This window comes from Chiloscyllium punctatum, chromosome 43 (assembly GCF_047496795.1).
Source record: "Chiloscyllium punctatum isolate Juve2018m chromosome 43, sChiPun1.3, whole genome shotgun sequence".
NCBI classification, from domain to species: Eukaryota; Metazoa; Chordata; class Chondrichthyes; order Orectolobiformes; family Hemiscylliidae; genus Chiloscyllium; species Chiloscyllium punctatum.
This window is the reverse complement of record NC_092781.1, coordinates 62,406,990-62,429,923: the sequence shown is the minus strand read 5'-3', so window position 1 is coordinate 62,429,923 and position 22,934 is coordinate 62,406,990.

Sequence of the window (22,934 nt, the reverse complement as noted above, 5' to 3'; positions counted from 1 at the left end):
CCAACAGGTTTAGACAGTGCATTTTGATTGGCTCAGGTTTGGGGGGGGGGGGGTGCAATGGACCTGTTCCTGGGCTGTAAATTTTCTTTGTTCTTCAGTGTTCTTTGTTCTACGTGTGTTTGATAGGAGAACTGACCAAGGCAAACAGGGTAAACATACTGAAATATGTGTCTGCAAATGAATGGTGGAGAACATTTGAAGGAACCATGTTAACATTCAGCAAAAGATCACACCATCGAAAGAGAGAAAACCTCCGGTCTCAGAATTGAATGATTCAGATTCAATTCAAAGAGGCGCAGATCAACTCCCGAAAAAAAAATCCCTTGAAATGAGCAGTCTGTTTTAGGAACTGACAATGGGTCACAGAAATATGTAAGCAGGTGTTAAAGGGATTGCAACGTATCTAAGAGCAAGAGGGGTGCAGCTGGAAAAGGACGCAATATCAGGGTTTATTGAAATGATATGAACAGGGTGAGGTGATGATATTGGTGATTGCAAGCAGTGTTACAGACAGGGACAAGGGTCTGAGCAATGTTACAAAGACAGTGCAAATTTTGTAGCTGGCGATGTTTGATGAGGTTGAGAGGGAAATGTTCCCTCATACTTATTCATTCTTTGGGTGAGAGTATTATTGGATGGACCAGCAAATGTTGCTCACCACAAATTGACTGGAAGCGGCTCAAATTCAGCCGTATTGTTGTGGGTCTGGAGTCACGTGTAGGCCAGACCAATGAAGTATGCCAGATGTCCTTCCAGAAAGGGAATAAGAGAAGCAGTTCTACTTCTGACATGTTCAATAATCTGTTAATGGTGGCTTCACCACTGTCCGTACAGCCCCAAAATAACATCACAACTCACCTTCTCAATGCAATGATGAATGAAGGTAAGCATGCCAAATTCCTTCATCATCGCCCTGTCTACCCGTCAAGCCACTGTCAACGAACTATATACCTGCTTCTCTGAGCGCCTGTGTCTGATAACACTAAGCATTATGGATTTAAGTCCAGCCATGGCTTTTTGAATCGAAATGCAATACCTCAAATTTATCTCAGTTAAACTCCAGCTCATACTGCTCAGCCCCACTGGCCCAGCTGATCAACAGCCTGTAAAAACCTTAGACAACGTTCTCAACTGTCCACTGTTCCATCTATTTAAAGTCACCCACAAACTTACTAACCACGCCTCCTATATTCTCATCCAAATCATTTGTACAAATGACAAACGACAGTGGAACCACCCTTCTGAAACACCGCTGGTCGCAGGCCTTCAGTCAGAACAACAAACCTCTCCCACCACCCTCTGCCCCGCATAGACAAGCTAATTGTGTATCCAGTTTCCGAGCTCCCCCGGATCCTATGTGATCTAACCTTATTACTCAGTCCTCCATGCAGAGTCTTTTCAAAGGCCTTGGCTCAGTTGGCTAGGCTGTTCATCAGTAGATTATCACTGCCCCGAGACATTTTCATGACACTGACAAGCATAGTGTGGAAGGAACGGCACTCAGCTATGTCTGTATTTGCGAAGTGGGAGTATTTTTGAATCCAGGGCCAGTGGGTTTCACGAGGAGTAAATGGAAATGGCAGCACTTCCAGTGAAAGCTGATCAAGCGATGTCATGAGTTTAATAAAGTAAAACAAAAGTGTCATAAAAACAGGTGTAGACCTTCAAAGGTACAGAGAGTGCAAAGAGATCCTTAAAAAAGAAAGGTAAACAATGTTTGCAAAATGTCCTAGACAAATACTATGAAGGAAAAGCCACAAGATACGATTTTAACTAAAGTTATAATAATAGGATTCCCAGCTAAAATGTAGAGCGTTTTCGAAACCAAAGAACAACCTGTGCACGGAGCCAGAGGAAGTCGGTGTGCTCTTAAATGAATACTTCTTATCTTCATTCACACAGGAGAAAGACATGTGGGCGTTAAGGGAGAAGATTGATGGGCTCCTTGTGGACGTACTTAACAGTTTTCTGGCCACAGGTGAAGTGCTGAATGGCTGGAGGATAACTGATGTGGCTCATTTGCTCGAGAAGTCCAGCAAGGATAGGCCAAGTAACTACAATGGAGATAGGCTGACAGCAGTGGGTGGGCAATTATTGAACACAATTATGAGCGACAGTATATTTCAACATTTGGAAAAGAGGGGATTAATGAATAGATAGCATGGATTTGGTGGAAGAATCAATCTCAACATCAGGTCATAGACAGAGAACACAGGGGGCTAACACCTTCAACATATTGTCTAGCTATCACCATTGTTAACAGCTAACCCGAGAATGCAACTTAAAAAAGGGGTTTTGTGATTTATACATGAAAGAAGTGAAACTACTACTGTATTCTGACAGATGAAAGGCTGAACAGACAATCAATCTTTCAATGTATAATTTCAGTTACAACGCACTGCAAATCTTTGATATTAATTCTGTGTTACGATCGAGCCCTCCACAATCACCTGATGAAGGAGCGTCGCTCCAAAAGCTAGTGTGCTCCCAATTAAACCCGTTGGACTATAACCTGGTGTTGTGTCATTTTTAACTCATGTTAGTAAAGATACCGACAGTCTGTAACTCAATGGAGAGACTAAATATAGACTCAACAATAGCAAGGATGGGTTAAAAAAGTAATGGATGATAAAAATCAAGACACTGAAGGAAATGCGAATAGAAACCAGGATAAATTCCTTTCCATTGTTGCGGAATTGCAGTCTCTTGTTTCCAGATACGGATCCATTGATTGGACATTCCGATATCTTCTTCTCATATTCGGAACTCTCCTCTCACTCTCTCTGAAGCTGACGATCCCCGTTCTTGCTAGAGATGAAGCTCCAGCTGAACGATGAAACCAGTCCATATTATTGGGAGAGACAAAGCCTCCAGTAACATAATTACGATCAACGGAGACTGACATTAATTAAAGTCACTCATCACGAGGAGTTTGCATTCAGACCACTCCACAGATTAGGCCTGTATGTACGTCACACAAGCAAGCAGTTCTTATTCATTATTTTAAAGACTTTCGCAACTTACAAGCAGAGCATTTATGTCGTCTGCTTCTCAACAGTGAACAGAAATCCCTCATTCTATTTTCTAGATTTTGCCTCATCGCTGGGGTTTACTGCAAATAAATATCTAATTCCACCACAATGTAACGAGTTTGTTCCAAGCAGTGTGTTGCAAACATTATTTATCCTCTTGGCCAACGCAATATTCAAACATCACATCTTCGATTTTCTACCTTTAGTGGTTAATCTAAGCTACACATCACTGTTCCCTCAACAAAATGAAACAGTGGCTTCACACGCACTGTCTTTGCGACCTTCATAACTTTCTGAATCTCAGTCATGTCCCTGCTCAGTTTCCTCTGCTCAGAAGTTAAAGAAATGATCTAATTCACAAACACCGCCGCTACTGCGTCCACCACCACCACCAACTCGTGTTCAGCATGTTCTAGAATTTGGTGGTTGCAATGATTTGCTTTAAGCTACTGAGAACAAATTTATACAAATCAAGGGCAAAATCGATAATGAAGCAGACAAAAACATTGAGTAGCAGAGAAGGTAAGGTCTTGAACAAAGATTTGTGCTGGTATAACAGTTGCAATGTTTCAACTGGAAGTGACCAACATGATACAAACCACAACCTTTCTCTGTGTGATACGGTTTGGGAGGCCACGTTGCCAGATATTCATGATGAATATTAACATCGAGATAACTGAAGCTGAACGAACAACATCAGGAAATTAATTATCAAATCCTAGTGCAAATCAGCTTGTCAGATATACATGCAAAGCCATTGAATTGTAGGAGCTGATGTGAAAAGAATTGGGATCAGTTTATGGAGGATCATTTCATGACCATCTTTACGAATTAACATTGACAAAGAGCCAGTGACTAGCTTAGATAACTTGGTTCGTACTGTATCTCAAAATCGTGTCATCACAAAACGGCATGGATCGCTCACTGGGACGCTTCCTCTGCAATTGTTCTCCTCCGTCTCTGAGTTGGTTTGCAGTAAATTAATGTCTATCCATTAAGAAAAGACAGCACTGGGATTACCTGCTCTCTAATTATATCCGCTCATTAACTAATAAAGGGAAAGACAGCATCACAGTCCCAATGGCATAGAAAACTTGCTTCAATGGCCTGTCATGGCCAGAAAGTGATAAACAAGCTCAAACAATGCACTGAATAAATTAACACCAGTCTGGCTCCTTCAATTTCTTCGACACTCAGTCAATGTAGCTTCCTCTACAATCAGACTCCCCCTGCCTCTCCCCACCCTCTGTCTGCCCAGTCGGTGTGTCAGAATGTTTTGCCCATATTCTGTCTTCCCCGGTCTCCAGCCGAAATATTTCTCCCCGTGTACGTCACCTCAATCTGTCGCGCAGTGTGTCCCCCCAAATGTGCTACCTCCAATCCAGCTCGCCCATTCTTTTCCAGCAATCTGTCTCCCCGTGCCTCCCCCCATATTATGTGTCCTCCCAATCCTTTTCACCCAGTCCCTCCCGATCGTTTGCATCACCGGTCTCTATTTCTGCAACTACCTTTCTCTGTCTTTCTCTTTTTCTTCTCTGCGTGTTTGCCCATCCCGCGCTCGATTGCTCGATGCATTTTCTCCTTTCCAATTCTTTACTCAACAACCATACTCTGGCGTATAACCGCACAATCTTTCTCAAGATCATTTTGTTTAATTTACAGTGTGTGTCAATTTATTCGTGTTCTGCGCTCTGCAGTCAGAGAATATCAACTCTCATTCACTGATGACTTCACCTTTGACAGATTTATGACAACTTAGTGTCAATGCCTAAGGCAAAGTATTGCACTGACGCAACCGCAGCGTTAATTTTAAAAAATAACCGCCGATTTCTTCTGTTTATAAGACATACCTCAGTACTTAGTATAGGAAGGTGAATCTTTCAAAGACAATGTTCTGCTCTGTTAAGCCAAGCAATTAAAGTGATCCTGGATGGGTGTTGTTTGATTATTTTGATACATTTTAAACCCATTGCTCCCATTTGCTTTAATATTCTGACTAATAGAAACATGATAGTGACGATTCAGAGCCTGAGAGGTCAGCCTATCAACGTTAATGCTAATGACGCAGTTTGTCTGAGTTTTAGTCGGCATTTTGGAAACGAATACTGATTACAGTGAAACTGCTACATTGAAAATAGATTACCATTCTTCAACAGATGTTTCTGACTTGACTCTATTCTGTGAAATCTCTCCTGCCTGCAAGATCATGTGTTTGCATTTACCATTTGCCAAGGACTGTGTTGATGGGATGTTGCGGTAATAAGAACACATTTGTAAGGCTTTGATACCAGATCATTTGGCTTTCCCAATACTTCAATTATTCTAAATTCTGTTTTCTATCGTTTGGGGTTCATTATCGTGATTAAATAAGTTATGTTTTTTTCTTCAAGCCAAGCGGTTTGACAAGCTGCTTCATTCATGGAATATATACGCTACACTGAAAAAAAATAACGGTCTGGACTGTCTTATTCAAAAGTTTTGGCTTGGTCCGTCCCATAATGTGTTTGTCAGGCAGCTGAGCTTCATTAGAATGGAATCCTCCAAGTTGGCATTTCCCTTCAGCTTTTAGTGCATTATGCGGATTAAAAGTTCATTGATACTGGAAATGTGGGTACGTCGGACATCAGATTCCACCTACCTGAGCGAGATTGACTCATCAGCTGCACAGCAGTCTCACCAATTTTCTCTCAGTCAATGTTTTCTGTAATAGTGTTTTCCAAAGATGGTGTATTCAGCACGCATTGACACTGAGCCCGAACTACGAAGCAAATGGATGAACTTTCGTATTTACGTGATCACGGTTGATCTGCACAGTACTTTCGTTCAGCGACTGTGGGAAAACTGCGTGCAGGTCTGCCCTGCCTGCTCTTGGAAGGATGTTATGAAATTTGACAGTGTTCTGAAAAGATAAATAAGAATGTTGCAGGTTTGGAGGGCTTGAGCTGTACAGAGAGACTGAAGACAATTAGTTTGCATTTCTTGGAGTGGTAGAGGCTGAGTGCGACCTTGTAGAGATTTTGGGAAATCAGGAGGGGCATGGATACAGTTAATGGGCAAGGCAATTCCCCCGAGGTGAGACAGCCCGAAACTCAAGGGTGCAGCTTCAAAGAATCAAAAAGGATCTAAGTAGCAACAATTCCATGCAGAGGGTTGTGTGTGAATGGAATGGGCTGCCAGATGAACTCCTGGATACTCGTATAATTACAACATTTAATACACATCTGGATGGGGACAGAAACTGGGTGGAGGGATACTGGCCAAATGCGAGCAAATGTGACGAAACTTATTTCGGATAGCTGGTCAGCTGGGACGAGTTGGTCTGGAAGTTGTGTCCCCATCCAGTCTGTCACAATGATTATATGTCTATATGATATGTCCATGAGTTTAACGAGGGGGCATCATAATTTGCAGTAAGGCTTTGGACGTTAGAGGAGTGACACTTGCCAACATTTGTAAATTTCCAGTCTAGTGCCCATGTCTTACAAGTGATTGTGCTTCCAAACGATTGTGTTCATATTCTCAAGTTTTTTTTAATTCAAATTTTAATAACCTTTCAAAATCACAGTTCCTCCCGTCTTTCTCTCTCTCTCACGCTCACTCTCTCACTTCTTCAATCAATCTCTCACTTGGTATTCCTCTGTCAAACTGTCAGAAATCTGTCAGTACCGAATGCATCCTGAATTAAAGACAATTATCTGTAATGACGCGGAAATGCATATCTATTGAGAGTTATCGGGTCGTTCAATGTGTGGCAGTCTGAAGTCGTGAACTATACAAAACAGATTTTCAATTCAAGAGTCACAGCCATGTTATGCCATGACTTCACAAGTCTACATCAAAACTAACTTCAATACATTTGGGGCTTCAGCTCCATCGTCCCCTGGTTAACAGTTCCACCATTCTCTGATTGAATACATTTTCCCTCCTAACTCTTTCTAAATCTCGTACTCTGTACTTTATGTCTATTGCTCTCTGTTATTGATCCCTCATTCCAGGGCAAATATTCCTCCTGTCGATGCTATGCATGTCCCTCATAACTTTATATGCCTCAATCATGTGCCTGCACATTATCCTCTCCGTCAAGGAAAAGAAATTCGGTCTGTACGATTTATTTATAAATAAAAGTCTTCAGCGCCGTCCGCATCTCCTCTGCACCCTCTCCAGTGTCATCATATCCCTCCAATAATTCAAATACGAGAATAGAAAAAAAAATCCAATGATCATACAGTTGCATCATTACATCCCAGCTCTTTAAATCTGCGCCTCGACGAATCGTTTTGATGATGAACTGCGACAAAGGAAGGGCCACGGTTGTCGGTAATAGAAAGGCATTTGTCTGTTTGACAACAAGACAGAGTTGATAAGTCAGTGTCTGATTATTTGGCGGGCAAGAATTCCGTAATTCTGTGTGGTCTGATGTTGGCTCCTAATTTAAAATTAAAACAATCCAATACCCCAATAATTACTTCAAGAGTTAGCAAACAGATTTCATGTAACATATCCCAAACCTTTGTAAATGTATATTTACAAAACTTGATTTTCTCCTTCAAACAGAAGACTTAACAGTTTATTAATAATTCATTCAATGAGAAATATCATTAACAGACGAATAAATGAAGAACAACGTCAACTGAATGATTGCTGTAACATAAGTCGAAAACATTTGTTTTCAGCAACCTCAAGTGACAGTCAATTGAGTGTAGTTGTTTCTCACAATTCACAATTAATTTCTACTTAAAGCAAAAAAATTAAGAATTTATTAATAATTCATTCAAAAAGAAATATTTTAACAGACGAATAATTTAAAAACAACGTCAACTGAATGATTGCTATAACGCAGGTCCAAAACATTTGTTATCAGCACCCACAAATGACAGACAGTGGAGAGCATATAGTTTTTCTCACAATTATGAATGGAAGAATAACGCTGGTAAGATTACTTAAAAGGTCTTCATGTCTGTTTTAAATCATCGAAATAGATAAAGCTATTAGGCTGGTTTTCTGTAGCCAGCAAATCGGATCACCTTCTTAATACACAAATGACCTTAAAAAATGCACAGAAATATGTTGCTTTGGTCCTTGCCTCTGTGTTGTCAATCTCATTGTATCACGACTGATGCAGATTTATGCACATCCACTTTCCAGACCTTTTTGTTTTCACAAATCTTCAGGATGCATACTCCTTGGTTATAATCCTTGTTTTCTGCTGTATTGGTGTAAGCAGAACTATGCTGGGAAAATTAATAAACTGCTGATCGCATATGCCAATGTCGCTGTGGTAGGTGCTGATACCTAACTTAAAAATGGAATTAAGAGTCGAAAGATGATCATGCACTGATTGCCAATTGTGAAAAAATCAGTCTTGTCCACTAATGTCCTTTATGGAAAAAAATCCGCCATGTTGTGGACTATTTGGGACATCAGATCCAGAGCAAGGAGTTTAACTTTTGACTGCCCTGTTGGATGTTCAGGGTGGGTCATAAATCATGACCTAGCTACTTACTCCATCATCCTTTGAATGAATGTTTTTGAAAATCAAAGCTGTTTAATTCTACCATATCAATTATAGCCTGAAATCAGATCAAACAAAGGAACTTTATTCACCTCTCCACTCTGTTCTCCTAGGACGGCATGGGTCCACTTGCAAGCTCTGTTCTCCTATCATTGGCATTGGAACCCATCTGCACACAGTTCCGAGAGCAATGGGCTCTGAACACATTAAAACTCTATTTTCCTGACAGCGGCCTGTGTCGCCATGCACGATCTGTTGCCCACGAACGGCCTGGAAACATTTCATAGAACACAGAATAATACAGCGCAGAATAGGCCCTTCGGCCCTCGATGTTGCGCCAAACTGTGAAATATTCTCAGCCCGGCCCTTACACAATCCTAAAACATTCATGTGCTTATCTAACGATTGTTTAAATCTCCCAAATGTGGCTGAGTTGACGACCTTAGCAGGTAGGACAATCCACGCCATTTACCACTCTTGGCGTAATGAACAAGCCCCTGACATCTGCGTTAAGTATATCACCCCTCAATTTTTAGTTATGCCCTCTCGTACAAGCTGACGTCATCATCCTAGGAAAGGGTTTTTCTCTGACTACGCTATATAATCCTCTGATCACCTTGTTTGTCTCTATCAAATTCCCACCCTTAGCCTTCTTCTTTCCAATGAGAAGAGACCCAGATCGCTCAGCCTTTCCTCATATGACCTTGCGTCGAGATCAGGCAACATCCTGGTAAATCTCCTCTGCACCTTTTCCAATGCTTCCACATCCTTTCTGCAATGGGGCGACCAAAACTGTACACAATATTCCAAGTGTGGCCGCAGCAGCGTTTTTTAAAGTTGCAACATGATATTGCGGTTCTGGAACTCAATCCCTGTACCAATGAAAGCGCACACACTGTATGCCTTCTAAACAGTACTATCCACCTGGGTGGCAACTGTCAGGGATCTATGCACATGGACTCCAAGATCCCTCTGCACATCCACACTACCAAGAATCTTTCCATTGACCCAGTACTCTGCCTACCTGTTATTCTTCTCAAAGTGCATCACCTCACATTTAGGTGCACTGAACACAATTTGCCACACTCAGCCCAATTCTGCAGTTTATCCAAATCCCCCTGCAACCTGTAACATGCTTCCAATCGGTACACTACTCCACCGACTTTAGTGTCGTCTGCAAATTTACTTATACATACACCTATGCCTGTGTGTAAGCCATTTTTAAAAATGACAAACATCAGTGGTCCCAAAACATATACTTGTGCAACACCATTAGTAACTGAATTCCAGACTGAATATTTTCCAACAACCATCACTGGCTGCATTCTTCCAGAATGCCAGTTTCTAATCCAAAGTGCTAATTCGCCCTCAATTCCATGCCTCTGCATTTTCTATGTCAACCTACCATCTGGAAACGTATCAAAGGCCTTACTGAAGTCCAAATATATCACGTCAACTGCCCTACCCTCGTCTACGTGATAGGACACGTTCTCAAAAAACTCAATGAGATTTGTGAGACATGACCTGCCCTTTACATTAGCATAAGAAAGTGAGGACTGCAGATGCTGGAGATCAGAGCTTAAAAATGTTTTGCTGGAAAAGCGCAGCAGTTCAGGCAGCATCAAAAGAACAGGAGAATCGACGTTTTGGGCAGCAGCCCTTCTTCAGGAATGAGGAGGGTGTGCCAAGCAGGCTAAGATAAAAGGTAGGGAGGAGGGACTTGGGGGAGGGGCGTTGGGAATACGATAGGTGGAAGGAGGTTATGGTGAGGGTGACAGGCCGGAGAGGGCGTGCTGGCGGAGATGTCTTGAAGAAGATTGCAGGTCAAGAAGGCGGGATTGTACTGAGAGAAGGTGGTGGGGAGGGGAAATGAGAAAGCTGGAGAAATCTGCATTCATCCCTTGTGGCTGGAGGGTTCCTAGGCGGAAGATGAATGTGGCAACAGGCTCCAGTCCCCAAACACGGTCTTGGAGGAGCGAGAATTGTGTGTACTTCCTGCAGATATACTTGGATGGGACCCTATTGGCGTCCCTGACCTCAAACATCATGCAGAAGGAACATTGCTCTCCCTGTACTGCCCCCTCCCTGTTAGTCCCCTCTTCACTAGGTAAAAAAGAGACGCTTTCCTGATATGAACCTTGTTAGAGGAGGTGGTTGGTGGGGAGGCCCTACAAAAGTAGCGTCTCGGATTGATAAGACAATGACTTATATAGCAGGAGGGCAATGAAAATAAGAAGTCCCTCCTTTCCTAGAAACCTCTGCTGTCTGACTGCAAAGTTAAAAGCACAAATCAGTGACTCATCGCTCCCCGCTGTCACCTGGTGCAAGCTCCCACCCTTCGAGTTGCTGCTGCCACTGCCGCTGAAAATCAGAAATGGAGGACTCCCGCGCTGGTGATAAGTTCAACCTCTGTTCTCGGAGCATCTGCCTGTGAACCTATCCTCACTCTCTTCTTCTACCAATAGCCATGACCCCTCCACAATATGTTTCCCTTGCAACGATTTCTAAAACAATTCTCAATCGGTTCCTCAAGCAATGAATTGTGAACCCATCACCACGCTTAGTGACCCACAACAGTCTGTGAACACATTGCCAGCCTGTTTCCCAGCAATAGGCTTTGGACGCATTCCTATTGTCTTCCCCTAGGAGCTGCTTATGAATACATGCCCACTCAGTTCCCATTGCCTTGGCCTCTGAGCCCATGTTCACTCTTTTTCGTCACGGCCGTTCATAGGCCATTGCTAGGGGAACAGATTTCAGATATATAACAGGAGTTTGCTCCTGGAAGATGGGGCATAGAATAACGGTGTTGACATAAGGCATCAGGCTGTTTGTGGGAGAACAAGATGGGGATGGATTCTGTGCTGTTGCGAAAGCAAAAACGTGGGGATGGGTTCACAGGCTGCTAGATGTGGAACACTCAGCATTGTGGCTGATTAATTACCTCTTGGCACAAGTACAAATAGATAAACGTATTCATGTATCCAGTCTGTTCTCCAATCGGCTCTGTGTCCCCTTCCACACTCTGCTCCCCTTGCAACAGCCTGTGAACTCATCCCCAGCCTGTACACTGAGCAATAGCTGTGAATCGATCTCGAACCTGTTTTCCCTACAAAGGCCTTGTTGCCGCATCCCAGCTTCATTTTCATAGCATCAGCCAATGGACCCATACCTACACTTTTCCTCTCGTCATGGCCTGTGAACCCATAACTACTCTGTTCCTCAAGTAACGCCCTAGGACCCCATCGCTACTCTGTTCCTCTGGTAACGATCTATGAATAGGTCTCCAATCTGTTCACCAAGAGAAGGCTGTGAAACAATCATCATTCTGTTCGACCAACAATGGCCTAATGCTCCATCTTAACTTCATTTTGCCAGCCATGACCAATGAAACAATTACTATTCTGGGCACTAAATTTTGGCCACTGTATCCAACGCCACTCTGTTTTTCAAACATCGATCCCTGACTCCATTGCCACTTTGTCCCACTCTCAGCAATTCTGAAACCATTCTGAACCTTTTTTCCCGAATACCGCCTGTTGCCCAAACTCAACTCCACTTTCGTTACAACGGTCTGCGAACCCATTCCCCTATCTTCCGTTACCAAATTCCTGTTACACTTCCCCACATTGCTCCCCCAGCAACGGCCTGAACCCATCCACACGATGCTTCCTTAGTAACGAACTATCAACCCATACCTTCTCTGTTCAATCAGCGACGCCCTCTGATCCCATTGCCACACAATCTCCTCAGCAAGAACCTCAACTCGCTTCCCCACGCAACGGCCTGTAAGCCCATCGAAACGATGTCCTCTGTGTAATGGCCTGCGAAACCATCCCCTCTACGTTCACCTTGTAGTGGCCTGCATTGCCATTCCCACTCGGTTCTCCCAGCATCTGGCTTTGATGTCATTCACATTCTGTTTTCCCAGCAACGGTCTCTGAAACCATCCTCACTCTGTTCCCCTCGCAGCAGCCTGTGTCCCCTTTTACACTGTTCTCTGAGCAATGGCATATGAACCCATCTCCGATCTGTTCCACTCATAGTGGTCTGCAAACTCACTCCCATTCTTTTCTGCTGCCAGCGGCCGGTGTCACCATTCCCTATCTGTTGCACTGGTCACTGTCTCAAAACGCATCCGAACTCTGTTCTTGTAGCCATTCCCACACTCTACTTCTTGCAATGGCCGACAATCTTATCTCCACTTCACTTTTCTCGCAACTGTCTCTAAAACAAATGTCACCAGCTTCTGCTAGCAATGACAGAGAACCCATCCGCGCACTTAGTTCCTCCTAACAACCCGTGAAACGATCGCCAGTTTCTTTCCCCTGCAATGACCTTTTGTAGCATTCACATTCTGTGCTCCTTGTAACAAAATCTGAACCCATCCCTACTCTGTTTGCAAGGTATTGAATGTGAAACCATCCACATTCTTTTCTCCTCACAGCAATCGATGACACGGTCCAAACTCAGTTCTCGGAACAACAATCTCGGAAACTATTCCCAATGTGTTCCCCGAGGAAGGGCTGTGAACCAATCTCCATCCTGTTGGCCGAGCAAGGAATGCTGCGCCATCAGAGCTCCATTTTTCAGAGCACCGGCCTGTGAACTTGCCCCCACTCTTTTCGCCTAATAACGGCCCGTGAACCCATCTCCTTTCTGCTCCTCCAGCAATGGGCTGTGAATAAATCTCCACTCTGTTCACCTTCTCCGGTAATGGCGATGAACCAATGATCATTCTGACCTGCCAACAATGGCCTGTTGCCTTATCAGAACTCCTTATTTCCAGGAATGACCTATGAACCCATCACTGCTCTCTTCCTCTAACAATAGCCTGTGAAACGAACCCCACTCAATTCCCCCAGAAGCATGTGAAACCATCCACACTTTGTTCTCCGACCAATGACCTGTGCATCCATTCCCACTCTAGTCCTCCAGCAACAACCTTGTGACCCCATCGTCACTGTGTCTCTTTAAGAACGGTCTATGTACATATCCAAAATCTTTTCCAATTACAAAGTCCTGTGAACACATCTCCACACTATCCTCTGAGTAACTGTCTGTGAGCGCATCCCTACCTCTGCTCAACTGACAACAGCCTCTGTACCCATTCCATCTCCTTTTGCCAGGCACGGGCCTTTTTCCCTCATTCCCACTCTGTTGTCCTAGCAACGCAGTGTGAATCAATCTCCCATTCTGCTCCCTGGCACCAGCCTGTGTCTTCAACGCTAATCTGCTCGCCTTGGAACGGTCTGTAACCATGTCCCAAATTTGTTTTCATAACAACTGCCTCTGGAACAATTCCCACTCTCTTTTTAAACAATTGTCGCTGATTCCATCCCCATTGTGTTCTCCTGGCAACGGTGTCGAAAACCTTTCTTAGTCGATTTCTCTCGCAAATACGTGTGAACCCATCCCCTCGCTGATTGCCTCTCAGCAGCCTGTGAACCCACTGCCAGTCTGTCTCCCTGGTAATCGCCATTGAAACCATTCCCATTCTGTTCATCTCGCAATGTCTTGTGAATACATCCCCACTCTGTTCCCATTGCATTGACCTGTGCCAGCGTGCTCACTCTTTTTATCCTCACAACAAACTGTGGCACCATCTGCAATCTGTTCCATGAGCAACAGACTGTGAATCCATCCCAATTCTCTTCCCTGTGGGACGGCTAATCTCATGTCGACACTTTTCACCCAACCTCGGTCTGCTGAACCATCTCAGCTCAATTTTCCCAGCGGCAGACTTTGACCCCATTCCGCCTCTGTTCCCCTAGCGACCGTCTGTAAACCATTCCCGCTACGTATCTCTTGCATTGGCCTCGAAACCCATCACCACAGTGTCCTCCAATTAAATGTTTGTGAACACCTCCCAACCGCTTTTTCCCGAGCAATGTCCTGTAAATTGATTCCCACTCCGTTCACTTGGCACGCGCCTGTATGGAAATCCCCACTCTGCGTGCCAAGCAATGGCTTTTGATCCCAACACCACTCGGTCCTCCCAGCAGCTTCTTATGAACTCAGCATTCCCTCCACAATGGTCTCTGAAACCATCCCCACACTGGACCCATGGCAATAGCCTGTACACCCATCCTACTGTGGTTTCCGAGCAGTGCCTTGTGAAAGATTCCCCACAGCGTTTACCCAACAATTGCCTTTTGCCCTCACTCAACTCCGTTTTCCTACCAACTGGCTGTGAGCCCAACTCTAATCTCCTTCCCTAGTTTTGGCCTGTGAACTCATTCCTACATGTTCCCCTAGTTTTGGTCTTTGAATCTGTCCCCACACTATTCCACTAACAAGGGCCTGTGACCACATCCCTACACGGTTTGCCTAGCAGATGCCTGTTAATCTATCCGCAATCTATTTGCCGAGTAACGGCCTCTGACACCGTCCTCACTCTATTCGAGAAACTATCTGTGAGCATTTCAACTCAGAAGGGAACAGAAACGTGAATGAAATAGATGAGATGAAGATTGCGAGGTAGAGGTAGTGCAAAACGGAGAGCGAGTGAAGGAAAGTAGACAAGAGTGCTCAACACCTGAGGTGAAAACAACGACCCAGTGAATTAAAAACAGTTTATTTGCTCGGGCCCCTGTCACTACCACTTGTCGAAGGACCCTGACTTGGGACTTCATCTGTCTCTCTCCAGGTCAACGTCATCACCACACAGACAAACAGAAATAAAGCTCACTTTGCTGCTTGGAATATTTTTAATGAACATTTTTATTGTTTGTAAATTGAAGTAATAGATACAGTCAGTGGGATGGCGCCTTTTATCTCTAGCTCCTAATTCGAGAGAAAGGTTGGATTGTATCCCTACATGACCTTTCGGATACATTTGCCTATTACCACTGCGTCAGGCTGCATCATTGGTGAAACATTGAACTGAAATAAGAGCAACCGGGATGGATAGATTAATGAGTGAATTTAGTTGACTGCTGAATGTGGGTAAAGGGATATTTCAGCACATACTTCAGCTGATGCCGGAACTTAGTCTGGGTCACGGCATAAATTGCGGTGTTTGTACAGCAACTGAGGAGCTGTAGCATGAAGCCCAATTCCTGCACAAAGTCGGGGATAATCACTGGAATATCTACAATAAATCGCATCCGTCTCCAGATGTAATACACCATTACCGTTGACCATAACACGATGAAATTTGTCGAGATCACAAACATTAAAATGATGGATTTTTTTCGATTTCTCAATTCTGTGTCACGTTGAGAGTCAACATTAGAATGAGCCCGAAGTCTCTTGCGGGCACTGCTTGCCACTAAAATGTATCTGACGGTGAAAACATTCAGCAGCAGAATCAGGAGAAATGCGAGAGCCGGGGTTAGAATGTAGTGGATGAACTCGATTGTGACCCAGACACGAGACTTATGAACATCGAGTGTGACATCACAAAACCAGGGTGCATTCGATAGTGCATACCAAGGTCTGAGCATAAAATACCAGAAAATGTTCTTTAAACAGCTCAGCGCAGTCACAGTTCCAAGAACAACGGCTGCCGTTTTTTCATTGCAATATTTACTTTTCAGCTTCAGGCAACAAATAGCCAAAAACCGATCAAAGGTGAAAGTGACAGTGAACCAGACGGAACTGTCAGTGGCTGCATAGAGGAGGACGGCGTGGAGATTAGAAACGGGGATGGAGGTCACGAAATCAAACTGATCCCAGTAAACAATAGGAATGTGTCTCAATATAAGGTAGAAGAAAATGACTAGTAAATCCGCCATTGCCATAGCCGAGAGGTAACGACTGACACATGGAGACAATCCACAATCTTTACAAACCAAGACATAGACCGTCACCACATTAGCTATGAGGAAGGAAAACAAACAAATTATACTTCAGCCTGGAGGCAAACTGATCAGTTTGAATAAGTATTCCGAGAGATTTTCAAGTGTGGTACTTCATTCAGTTTTATTGTTACAATTAGAGCTGAAATAGCATTCTGTAAGGTATGCATTAATGTCAACAATATGTCCTATATCGCAAGAAACCTTTCCTCCTGAAATACGCAGACACACCCATAATAATAGATGATGTCCTGAATATTCCGACACATTCAATCACGAGAGAGGAGAAACAGGTCACTTCTTTCCGGTTCCAATACGAAGGGTAAAACGTCTGCTATTCTGAAGGATTCTCTCCCACTTCCTTGAAGATGAATGGAATTTGGAAATTTTGGTCTTTTAGTCTGAATTGTGGTCGCCCGTACACCATGAACAAACGCCAACACAAGGAAAACAAATTCACCACTTTAATTGCTTGAGTTGACTTCGAAACAGTGACTCCTTCTCCCTGAAATTCAATCTCGTCCTCGAGATCTTATCTTTCTTCAATTGGCTGAGAGTCAGTTATGGAATGTTCCAGGGAATGTCGAGCACGGATGTTCCGGGGAATACCGGGTATAGAATGACTAGAGAAAGGTATGTAATGAATGTTCCAGGGAATTTCAAGTGGAGAAGGTTCCGTGGACGTTCAGGCATACAATATCCTGGAAAATGACGGGTACTGAATGCTCCGGGGAGTGTCAGGTATGGAACATTGAGGTGAATGTTAGTTATAGAATGCTCCAGGGAATGTCGGGTCTAGCATGTTTTGAGGTATCACGCGTACAGACTATCCAGTGATGGAATGTATTGAATGATCCGAGGTATGTTGGGTATGGATTGTTCCAGGAATTTCGAATCTCGAATGCTCTGTTGAATGTCGCGTACAGAAAGTTGTCAGGAATATCGGGTACATAATCTTTTGGCGAATGTCGCTGAAAGATTATTCTGTGGAATGTCAGGTAGAGGATGTTCTGGAGACTGTTGCTGCTTACACGTTGTCCATGGCACGGTCAGGGATACAATGTTCTGGGGAATGCGGGCTGTAGAAACTTCCAGAGAATATGGGGTATTGCACGTTCGGGCAATGTCACCTGCAGCTAATTCAGGGAATGTCGGGTATCGAGTTTTCTGTGAAATGTCGGGTGAAGTATGTTCTGGGGAATGTCGGGCAGAGAATATTCCAGGGAATGTCGGGAATGGTATTTCCTGGAGCATATCAATTGGGGAATGTTCTGGGAATGTCAGGTTGAGATTGTTCCTTAGAATATTAGGGATTGAATGTCCCAGGGAATGTAGTTTGCAGAGTATTCGAGGTTAAGTTGAGAACGGAATGCTCCGGGGATGCCAGCTGCAGAATGTCCCAGAGAATGTCGGGTACAGAATGTTCCTGGCAGTGTCGGGTACAAAATGTTCTGGGGAATATCGGGAAAATAATGCTCTGGGGAATGTAGCACAGAGAATGAACCGTGGAATGACGGTTGTAGAGTGCTCCGGGGAAGTGTCAGGAAAGCAATATTATGGAAAATGTCGAATACAGAATTGTCGGGTCAAGATGTGCCACCGGGTGTGTCGGGTATAAAATGGTCTGGCGAATGTCGGTTACAGAATACTACGGGAAGGATAGATCGAGAATGTCACAGGAAATCTTGAATAGAGAGGCTTCCAAGGAGTATCTGGTACAGAGTATTCCATAAATGGCGGTCCCAGAATATTCTGGTAAATATCGGGAACGCAATGTTCTGGGTAAGGAGAGGGACTGAATGTTCAATGCACTGACGAGTTTGCAATGTGCTGGCGAAGGTCAGAAGTAGAAAGTTCGGTGGAAGATCGATTATGGAACGTCGGAGTAATGTCAGATATAGAATGTAATGTGGAATGTCATGTATTGAACTTTCCGGGCAATGTCAGTCACAGAATGACCGGGGAATATCAGTTGCAGAATGTTCAGTAAATGTCAGGTCTGACATTTCCTGGCGAATGTCAGGTATAGAATGTACCTGGGTGGTCGGGTATAAAACGTTCTGGGAATGTTGAGCACACATTCTTCCGGCAGTGTCGGGTAAAGAAGGCCCCAAGGAATGTCAGGTGTACAATCTTCTGGGCAATATCGTCAACAGAATGCTCTGGTGAGTATTGACAATTTTGAGTATGGAATGTGTGGGAGAATGCTGGATGTAGAATATTCTGAAGATTAGTGAGAATAGAATGTTCTGCAAATGCCAGGTAAAAAACAAATGTTGTTAGTGTCGGGTACGCAATGTTCTGGGGGCATTTGGAACAGAATGCTTTGTGGAAAGTGGGCTCCTGAACCTTTTTGGGGAATGCTGTGTCCAGAATGATCTAAGTACTGCCGTATACAAAATGAAATCCGGCAATGTTGGCATAATATTGTTCCTGGGAGTGTCGGGATACAATGTTCTGAGGAATGTCGTTAACACAACGTCGGGGACTGTCAGGTGGAGAATGAATCGGCGAATGCCAGGTGTAAGAATGCCCTGGGAAATGTCTGTCAAATAATGTTCCGGGTTACATCTTTTAGAAGAACATTACGATAATGTTCGGGGTTTTGGGACTGGCAGTTCCAGACTATTCCAGGAAATGTCCGGTATGGAATATCCCAGCGAATGTCAGTTACAGAATGCCTCTAGAATGTTGGTGCAGTATGCCCAAAGGAATGTTGGATATATAATTCTCCGGGGACTGTCAAACAGAATGCTCGGGCAATGTTGGGTACAGAGTGTTCCGGGAAATATCAGGTAACGAATGTTCCAGGAGTGATGGGGCCAGAAGGCTCCAGCGAATTGTGAGTAAAAAATGGTCTGGAGAATGTTCACTCGAGCATTTTGGGTTGATGTCAAGTGTAGATGGTTCTGGGAAATGATGGATAGAGAATTTTCGAGATACTGGATGGCATGGAAGGTTCTTGGGAATATTGGGTATAGAATGTTCCGTGGATGTTCTTTTACAGAATGTGCAGGAATGTCGGGCAGATTACGTTCTCGGTATTGTCGGTGTAGAATGTTCCATGGAATATCGGGTACGGAAAGTTCCCGGGAATGTCACGTACTGAAATTTCTGGTGAATGATCGTTGCAGACGGTGTGGGGAATGCCTGGTGTGGAATGATTTAATGACCATGTGTTACACAATGTTCTGACAAGTGTTGGGAATAGAATATTCCGGGACATGTCTGATACATAACGTTCTGAGGGATGGTGATTTTGGAATGTTCTGAAGAATGTTGGAAGTAGAATGTTTTAGCAACTCTCAGTTACACATCATTCCAGCGATTGCTGGGAATAGATTGTTCTGGAAAATGTTGGGTACTGAATCTTCTGGGACATGTTGATTGCAGAATGTTCTGGAGAGTATCACCGACTATCAGTTGCGGAAAGTTCCAGTGAGTGTTGGGAAAAGAATTTTCCGGTGGATCGTCGAATACAGAACTTTCTGGGAATGTCATGTAAAGAATATTCCGGGAAAAGTTGGGTTTAGAATCTTCCGGGAATGTTGAATATAGAGTGCTCCAGGGAATGTCTGTTGCAGAATGCCTCAGGGAAATAATTGTACAGAATATTCCGTGGAATTTCGAGTAAAGAATTTTCCGGAAAATTTCGAGTGAATAATATTCTCGAGTATGTCAGGTAGAGAAAGTTCTGGGGATGAAAGCTGAAAATGTGTTGCTGGAAAAGCGCAGCAGGTCAGGCAGCATCCAAGGAACAGGAGAATTGACGTTGTGGGCATCAGCCCTTCTTCAGGATGCCCGAAACGTCGATTCTCCTGTTCCTTGGATGCTGCCTGACTTGCTGCGCTTATCCAGCAGCACATTTTCAGCTCTGATCTCCAGCATCTGCAGTCCTCACTTTCTCCTCAAAGTTCTGGGGATGTCAGGCACAGGATCGTTCAGAGTGTGTTACGCAAAAAATGTTCTGGAGAATGTCCTGTACAGAATGTTCCAACGAATCCCAGTAACAGAGTGTTCCTGGGAGTACAGGGTACAGATTATTCCGGGGAATATGGTGTCTAGAATGTTCTGGGGAATGTCGAATTAAGAATGGTAAAGGTAATGACTGGAGTGGAATATTCAGGGTGGTATCAGGTTTAGAATTTTCTCGTGCATGCTGCGAAAAGAGCATTCGTGTAAAGTTTGGTTGAGAATGTACGGGGAATGTCATTCAGAGCGTTTTCTGTGCAATGTTGGTTATAGAATGCGCTTGGAATGTCAGATATAGAATAAGACTGTGGATATCTTCCCGGAATGTCCAACAGAATATTCATTACAGAATGTTCATGCCAAATCTGGCATAGAAGCTAATGATTATGTTGAGTATCTGATTTTCTGGGAATGTTAGCAACAGAATATTCCGGCAATGCCATTACAGACTTTTTCAGAAAACAATGGATCCAGAATATTCCCGGCAGCGTTGGAGACAAACTGTCCTGGGGATTGTCAGGGAACGAATATTCTGGCGAGTGTTGGGTCGACACTATCCAGAAGAATGAAGGGCAGAACATGTTAAGCAGAAATTACGGAATGTACCGGGAATGTGGCGTATAGAATATCCAGGGGAATGTCGTGTATTGAATTTTCGGGGCAATGTCAATCTAGAATATTCTGTTGAATGCCGGATGCAGTATGCACTGGAAATGTCTGAAACAGAATGCTTCAAGAATGTCGGGCACAGAATGTTCTGTGCAATGCCAGGTATAGCATATGCATGGAAAAGACGCATGTAGGATTTTCTAGGGAGTATCGACTATGCAGTATTCTGTGGAATGTCGGGTGCACAAAGTACTGGGGAGGCTAGGTTACAGAATGTCCCGCGAATATCTGAAAACAAATGTTCTGCAGAATGATGGTATAGAATGTTGTGGGATTTTCGGTAACAGAACGATCCTGGGGAGATTCGGTACAGAATGATCCGAGGAAGCATGGTTATAGAATATGCACAAAATATCTAGAATAGATCATTCTCGGCAATGTCGACATTCAATATCCTGGGGATTGCCAGGTATAGACTGAGCCAGGGAAGGTCGGGTACAGATTGCACTGGGGAGCTTCAGGAACAGAATATTCTAGGGAAATGTTTGTAAGTAATCTTTTTTTTGCGGAATGTCATGAACACAATGTTCCGGCAACTGTCAGATATAGCATCCGGAATGTCGGTTGGAGAATGTTCTCAGGATGTCGGGTCCAGAATGTTCTGGACGAAGTCGGCTCGAGAATGTTCAGGGGATGTCAACTATCGAATATACAGTGGAATAACAAATCGAAGTTCTTCGAGGAAGTATAAGGTCTGCAATGTTCTCTAGAATGTTGGGTACATAAAGTTCTGGAGAAGATCAGTTATGTAATGTCGCTGGAATATCTGGCACTGAATGCTTTGGGGAATATCGATATAGAATGTTGTGGGGATTTTAGGGTATAGAATGATTCGGCGAATGTCGGGTACAGAATTATCTGGAGAGTTTCGGGTGCAGAATTTTCCTTGAATGTCAGTCAATGAATTTTCTTGAGAATGACAGAAAGAGTGTCTCCTGTGGAATATTGAGTGTGGCATGTTCTTGGGAATGACTGGTATAGAATTATATGGGCAGAATCTGGTTTACAATGTTCTAGGTACATACTGTTTTGGGAAATACTGTTTCATTATGTTCATGGGAATGTCTGGTAAAGAGTATTCTGGGTAATGTCAGGGAGAAAGTATAGAGGGGAATGACGCATAGCGAATGCTCCACAGAATATAAGGTATGCCATATTCTGCAGAATGTCAGGTCCATAAAGTGTTGGGGACGATTGGTTATGGAATGTACCAGGAATATATGATTTGGAGACGCTGGTGTTGGACTAGTGTTTACAAGGATAAAATCACAGAAGATCAGGTAATTGTCCAATAGGTTCATTCGGAAGCACGAGCTTTTGGAGCGCTGCTCCTTCATCAGGTGATCGTGGCGGATAAGATTGTGAAGGCACAGAATTTATAGCAAAAGTTTCCAGTGTGATGTAAATGAAATGAAATGTTGTAAAAGATCGGAATTGTTTGCCCAATCTCTTATCTTTTAGAATGACGATGTTGGTGTCAGGTCGTTCATAACTAAATCACAAAATCTTTTTATCTCAAGTTACATACTGAAGTACTATTTGACAATTAGTGTCATGTTGGCCCAAATAAGGTATTGAAGGTGTTTACTGCCTGTGAGGCTGTCTGAGCCGAAATGGTCCGACTGATTCTGATCCAACAGAAACGGATTTTAGTATCTTACTTGGATTCATGCATTTTTTGAGGAAAATCAAATGTAATTTTGTCAGTACAAATTCACACCACAAACGTATGTCTGTATGCATGTGGGGCGGGGGGCATGGTGGGGGTGTTCTGACTGTCTGTGAGAGGTTGTGTGCATGTGTGAGACTGCAAACGAGTTTAAGTCTGTGAGAGGGTGTGTGTAGGAATGTATGCGTGAGTGTATGAGAGACTGTCTGAGTGTCTGTCCATCTCTGTGTGTGTACAGTATATAGAATGTTTTATGGAGTATTGTAAATAAAATGTTG